We start from the raw sequence: 7,162 nt of genomic DNA, 5'->3' as shown, positions 1-7,162 counted from the left end.
CTAAAAACAACCACTCATCAGGGCATGAATTTGCTTTGATTGAAGGTGTTGGACTGACTGAACTTTCTTGTCTTCTAGATCTTCTTGAAATCAGGTTGGGATTATCCACTACTAGGGGAGGATTTGGATCTGGGTTGGCCCTAGTATAGTGAGTTCTCCTTGAAGCCAGAATTTCGAATTTTTCTAATTACTTTATTTTTATGAAATTTTTGTAAATAACTTCTAATAAACCCTTCAAGAGGCTTGAAATAAAGATTTGAAATTTCTCAAAGGTTTATTAAGACTGAGGATTTGAATCCCTAGTATGGTCGCCACTATGTTATCACTCAGAAGTTTTCCCTAGAAGTTATCAAAAGAAGGAATAATCCGAGGTAACCACAAACCAAATATTTTAGACTCAGGTTCTAGCCAACCTAAGTCCAGAGAGGGCTCTCTCTTTATGATTTAACTTTGTTTTTTATTAGATTTTAGGCTAGTTCTTAGTGTTCATGAGGATTTTGATTTTGGATTGAAGGTTGGGTGGTGGAATTCTTGGAACAGATGGATAGAGCTAGGTCTTCAACCCATTGGGCCATGGAGTCAATCAAAAGATAGCTTAACTGGAACAGATCATTAAAGGTAATGTTCACATGGCAGGCTAGCAAAGCAAAAGGCAAGTCTTCAGGTTTAATGGATGCGATGGTTCTAACCAGGGTGAAAGGGCAATGAAGAATCCTTAGACCGAGATCAGAATAAAAGAAAACAGGTGATCATGAACAAAAGGAAATTAAGAATCCTTTGCTATAGACCAGGGGGATAAACTATGGAAGTAAGGGAGCATTTAAGAATTCCATAACTAAGATAGTTTAGTAGAAAACATTAAGAATGTAAACAGTCAAGATAGAGTGCATTAAAGCAAGTTCTGAAATATCATTCCTAGTTTACCTTTCAGATTTCATAGAAACACATATTATTATTAAGAAACATAAGGAAAAACAATAATACACATGAGAGAATACTTATTTGATTTTCGCTTTACACAAGAATCCTGAAAAATATCTGAGCTTTATTCCATGATCCAGCAAGCAAATCCAGTTTTGATACAATAGAACTTTGATTTTAGATAAAAGTCTACAGAAATGTCCTTGAATCCACCCTCAATACTTCGAAATGTGAAGTGTTTATACAAAAAATATTACAAAATATCTCATAATAGTTTGAGATTTAATTAAGGAAATAAAATATCTTCAAGCATGAAGATAAAGACAGATGGAAAACTGCATCATGCTGTACCTCTTATTGTGGTAGTGCTAGCTGTTGCAGTTGGATTTGAGCCCTTTAAGCTAGCTGATATTTGTATGCTGGAATCATCTTTATCTTTAATATTTCACTGATACTCTTTCACCTGCTACTCTTTGACCTTATTTATCTATCTCTCACCTGTTTTATCTGGCTGCTTTCATATTTACTATGGTAACTCATAGTAAATCTGTCATCTTTTCCCACCATTCATCCTTATGTAACTTTACTTTGATCATTATTTTGTAGATTTCTTCTGCCTCTGTGTATTTGGAAAAATTAGGCTTGGTGACAAACAGATGTTTCACCTCATGCTCTAGAAAAAACAGATTCTCCAAAGTATCATACAATACTTTCCCTGTTGGCAAGGATTTGATACCTGAAGTGCTTGCTTGCTCCTTAGCCAACTTCCTTAGTCTGTCAGTGTAGTCCAATTGGGTCATAAGTTTATCATGGATGACCATAGGACTGGGAAGGCCTTTGTCCCTCAAAATTTGAAATTTGGCCATGAATCTGTTAATGCCCACCTGCATATTATGGCATTTTTCCTCTAAGTTGACCATAAGGTTTCTTTTGGAAAGAACCTTTTTAACTTCTATGATGGCTTCAGTTCTATCCTCTACACCAAGCTCATTAAGCTCATGTCTGTTCTTTCTATTCAGGAAGTGGATGAGTCGATTAGCATCCTTAGGCTGGTCTCCTAAATCTTCTTTTACTTTTTGAATTGCTTCAATGGCCACTTTTACCAATTCAGTTTGCTCAAATATTACTTGAATTGATGGCCAAATATCATTGACAGAGTCAATGATATTGGCCCAGAGCATCTCCTTGGTTTGTCCTAGTGGATTTTGCAGAGTTAAATCTTTTTCTAGTACCTTGATCTTCTCACCCATCCTTAGGGCTTTCTGTGTTTCTTCTCTCTGCTGTATTTGGGCAAGCTTACAGTCAGTTTCTAAGCTTGCCACTTTCTCCTTTAACCTTTTAAGCTCTGTTGCTTGGATTGACATATCCTCCATGGATTTTACCAGCTTTGCTGTTTTTTCTGTTGAAGCACCTGCTGTTGTAGATTCAGTAGTGATAGGAAGTGTTGTGGCAGGTGGAGTTGTGGGTGCCAATGATGCTACCAATGTTGAAGGAACTACAGTAGAAACAGTGGGAATGGCAGTCTTGGAAGTGGTGGCCAAGTCACTTTGTTTGGACTAAATCAATGTTTCCAACTCTTTCCTTGTTTCTTTCAGTTGGTCATTTAGCTTTAAGACTCAGTCCATAAGCTCTTCTTGTCCTTTTTGTGTCTCCAGGACTTCTGCTATTTGTGGGTGATGTAGGGGTGGAATCTTGAGTTACTTCTTCAAAGTAGCTATGTCATCAGTCTTTTTCTTTATCAATTTTTTGGTGGCCTTTACATATTTGGGATCATGTCCCAACTCATGATTAAGTCCTGTAAAGACTTGATTCTAGTGTCTTTAGCCTATGAAGAGGCCTTCTCCAATTTGAATTGAGCTGATATGTTATTTAGGGAATTTTTCAATTGGTGGGTTGCGATGGCTTTCCCTGTCAAGGTGGAGTAAATCATCTCCCTGTCTACCTGTGCAGCTCAATCTGGTCAATAGGATGTATGTCCTTTGCCAGTACTTCGAAATCTATCTTTTTGGAGTTTGTTTCTGTTCTTGGTTGCTGAGTGGTAGGTTTCACAAATGTCATCTGCATTTTGTCTTCTTTCACATCATAGGCTAACATACACCTTGTCTGATTTGTAGGTGCCATCTTTAAGTACTGTGCATAATTTTGGGCTTTTAGCCTCTCATTCTTGGCTTTTATGTCCATGTATCTTTCCCTGATGTCTTGGTCTCTATTAGCTGGCATCCTAAATGAGGACACTTCAACACTTTGTTGCCTTTGTAACATCTGAGTGTGAGATGTGGAAGGTTCTAGTGTGCCCCCAGAGGGAGTGGCATGCCTGCTGCCTTCTCTTTCTGTGCTAGTGGCCCCAATTGTTTCTTCTGTGAACTCCTGTTCAGAGACCGGATTTAGCCTTTGCCTTTTGAGCAGGTTGGTCTCTGCATATGCTTGTGTGGTTGCTTTGCCTAAGGTAGTGGCCTTACCTATTTCTTTTGAGGCTTTTCTCCTCATTCATAGGAGTTTGCAAGATTGGGGGAGTACTCATGATGGGCTTTGGTATACTTGTTTGAGTCAATTCCTCTGATAGGCCTGGCTGTTCTGACTCTTCTTGCACCTGGGATTCTTCTTCTGCATGTGATTCACTATGTGCCTTTGATTATCCTTGTGTCTGTGATTCTTCTTGGATTTGAGATTCTCCTTGGACTTGAGATTCTAATGGCATCTGTAGGAAAGAACCCTCATCAAGCCATTTCTCTAGATCAATTAGAGCATTTTCAACTGCAACTTTATTGTTATCGGGAAATCTAGTGTCTATGCAGAGTTGCTAGTCCCACTAAGACGGGTAGCTATCTTAGAAACAAACAGATTAAAGTTACTTTTGTTTTCCTTTATGAGAAGTAGATAGGAGAGGATCAAATAATACCAACCTCGATTTTTCGCTCGGTTCCTTGCTTGTTCCTTCTCCTTACCGACAAGTCTTTTCCACTTCTCCCTTGACCTATCCACTTCAAAGAGTATCTGTAAAGTCAAAGCAGCATAATACCTTCAAAGTGCAAAGATCTACAATCATAAGCAATATAGGACTAGATATATATTGACCACACAAATGCATATACTATCAGACATACAAGAATGTGGAGTAAAACTTGAATAGCTTTATTGATGTGAAGATTAGAAGAGAGGATTACAACCCATTGATTTGAACCACCGTCATCCTCCCAGCGTGAAAGCCCTTTTTCACCTCATGAAAAGCTTAGATCACCCAACACTATGATATTCCACCAGGAAACCAACAACACTTCCTTACAAGATACAAAATTACAGCCTCTGGATCTCTGGGATGAGGGATCCATATATAGATGATTGTAGGGAGATGAGTCAGCTTCTAGGATTTTTATTAATGTCTTCTCTCTGGTAGTTCTTGATTCCACTTGGAGATTGATGATCTCTTACTCATCCCTCGGTGAATTCAGAGAGGCAAGTGTCACAGGAGAAGTTCTTGGAAGATTCCATGATCATCCACCTTGCAAATTGTCTCTACCATTTGTCCATTCTCGCCCATCGCACCCTATAGAAGGGCTTTCCAGTATGCATCGCACCTTTTACACTGGGTAGGTGAGATGCATCGCACTCTTAGCACTGAGAAACCTATATGGTCCAGTTTTGACCAGTTCTGAGCAGTTTTCTGTGGAGAACTTCTGGGAGATGATGTAATCAGCTGACCTTGTTCCTTTAGGGCATGAAACAACACTTTTAGGGACTCAGAAGCCCTTGGTTTATGGACATATATGATTGGGGTTGTAGTGCCCAAAAATTTCTATAACAGTTTCCCCCTAAAGCATGAGGTTGTTAATCTTTTGATGTCGGGTGAAATGCTTTATCATGAGGATCCGAGGTTTTTCAAATTGGAAGGCGACCTGTAATAAGATACAATACAACACATTATCTTCATAACATTTTCATGATCTAGCTGAGGCGGGCATTCCCATGCTCAGCTTTATAAATTCATTTTCATGTACATAGGACAGAAAATCGTTTGTGTGGCAAACTGATGATTTTGATAGAGCCATCATCCTTTGATTTGGATGACCATCTGTGCAACAATGATGTACATTTGATGTCTTTATTTTCCTAAATATATCGTAGCCCAGATGGATGAAACTAGATCTGGGGTCTTCAAACTCGTCCAATCTTTGCCTGAAGTACAAGTCGATCCATGTGAAAAAATGTTTTGGAGTCGAACATGGAAAGACATCACCTGATTACCAACCAATGATGTAAGCTATTAACAGGTGCGAGAGGAATCATCGATAATTATGATGACCCTCAAGGTACGACAATACAATTCATGTGGTTTGAAAATGGGAATTGGCGTCGAACACCACACAGAATCTCTCGGTCGAAGGCCATTGATGTAAACCTGTCACCAAAACTGAGAAACTTGCCATTGAGGCATGCAATCTTCAAAGTACTGAAAGGGGTGTTCCTAGGTCGACTTCTTGGATAATGATTTGATGTCGACAAGAAGTGACCCGTCGTAGGAGGGCCTTAATGAATCCCACATCTATGACATGGAACGAAGCAAATGACTTTTGGAGGTGAAAACGATCTGATGATACAGGGTTCAGGGTGGCGGTCATGAAAGAATGAAGCGTAAAGGTATTGTAGCGGATGGGACACAAGATGGGTTGGTGAATTCTCTGATTGACTTCTCTTGAACATATCGGTGACACTGAAATGGATTGGTAGTGTTAACCCCAAAGATGGATGGTACGGTGGACCAATGGTAATATGACTGGTGAATGGAATAACCCAACCTGACTCAATCATGGTGATGGAGTGAAAGTGTCATGTTCAAGAGCGACTCGCTACCAATAAAGTTTCTTCAAGTTTTCTTCCCAATTTTTCCCCAGTCATTGCTGAAAAATACCTCTTTATTTTTATCAAGCTTGAGGAGGATAACATATGCTTGTTCTATAATTTTCCCTTCATGCAAACCCGTCGCTATGTTTTAATGAGCCTAGCGACAATGAAACTCGTTCTTGTCTGCATGGACAAATTTGTCGCTATTGGTTTTAACGAGTTTAACGACAAAGACAACTTGGTCCTCTTTCAATTTTAGAGAGTCTGAAAAGGGATGGAAAGGAAACTCCAGTGATCCTTTTTCATCATGTAATCCCTTAAGTCCGAAAAATTATAAAATAATACGAAAGGGATGAATTTTCGATAGTTTTAATGAGCCGAACAAGACAAGCGCTCGATCTTTTTGTGTAATAATCCCTCAGGTCCAAAAAGATTAAAATCTAGAGGAGGGATAACATTCCCAGTAGCTTTAATGAGCTGGAGAGGCCAATTGCTCGGCTATCTTTTCATATTTTACGAGTCAGACGAAAAGAGCTTAAAGGAGACTCGTTTCTTGAGGAACGAGTGATATTTTCAGGTAGCAGCTGATTCCAGGTAAGGTTTGGAATTTTCCAATCATGGCAGTGTCACAAGGATGGTTAACAGAATCACTCTTCACAACTGTTCCTCAAAAGGGTAAACAATCAAATGGAGGCGAATGATCGGCTAAAACAAAGTGGAGGTGATGGTAAGAACACGACCAGGGCTCAAAAAGCTAATGATAATGCATTCGCAATGGTTATTTATCGGAGGTTGGTTCATTTTTTAATGAGCTTAAACTCTGGGGGGAACGTTTTCTCATTGCTTAGGTTTAATTTTTAACGAGCTTGAACTTCACATAAAAATTGCTCGTTATAATGGTGCGCAGTAAGACCAGGTCACCTTTTGAGAAGACACGGGGTTTGAAATTCTTGTCAAACTGCGCCTTGACTCATTTCTTATGAGCTTCGTTAGCCAAGGCAGCATCACGACGGGTTTCATCCAGTTGGATTAATTCCAAGAAACGAGCCTCCTCTTCTGAAGTTCCGGGGAGAAGGTCGACTGCGAGCTTGAGGGACGAGATTTCGCACTGAACTGGTAAGATTTACTCCAGGCCATACGCCAGCTGAAAGGGTGTAAACCCAGTTGCATTCCTTACCGATGTCTGGTACGACCATAACGCTGAGTACAGGATCAGGTGCCAACTCTGTTTATGGACTCCAATCATCGTTTGCAACATGCGTTTCAGGACTTCATTGATTGCCTCAACTTGTCCGTTAGCTTGTGGATAATACAGAGTAGAGTTGTCATAGGACAATCCTAATTTGGCAGCCAACTCAACCATCATGTGATTGTGAAAATGCAATCCATGATCTGTGACTAT

Source organism: Pinus tabuliformis, chromosome Q (assembly GCF_031772625.1).
Source record: "Pinus tabuliformis cultivar Carrire ecotype Pingquan chromosome Q, CPIR1, whole genome shotgun sequence".
In the NCBI taxonomy this organism is placed as follows: domain Eukaryota; kingdom Viridiplantae; phylum Streptophyta; class Pinopsida; order Pinales; family Pinaceae; genus Pinus; species Pinus tabuliformis.
This window is presented reverse-complemented; position numbering follows the sequence as displayed.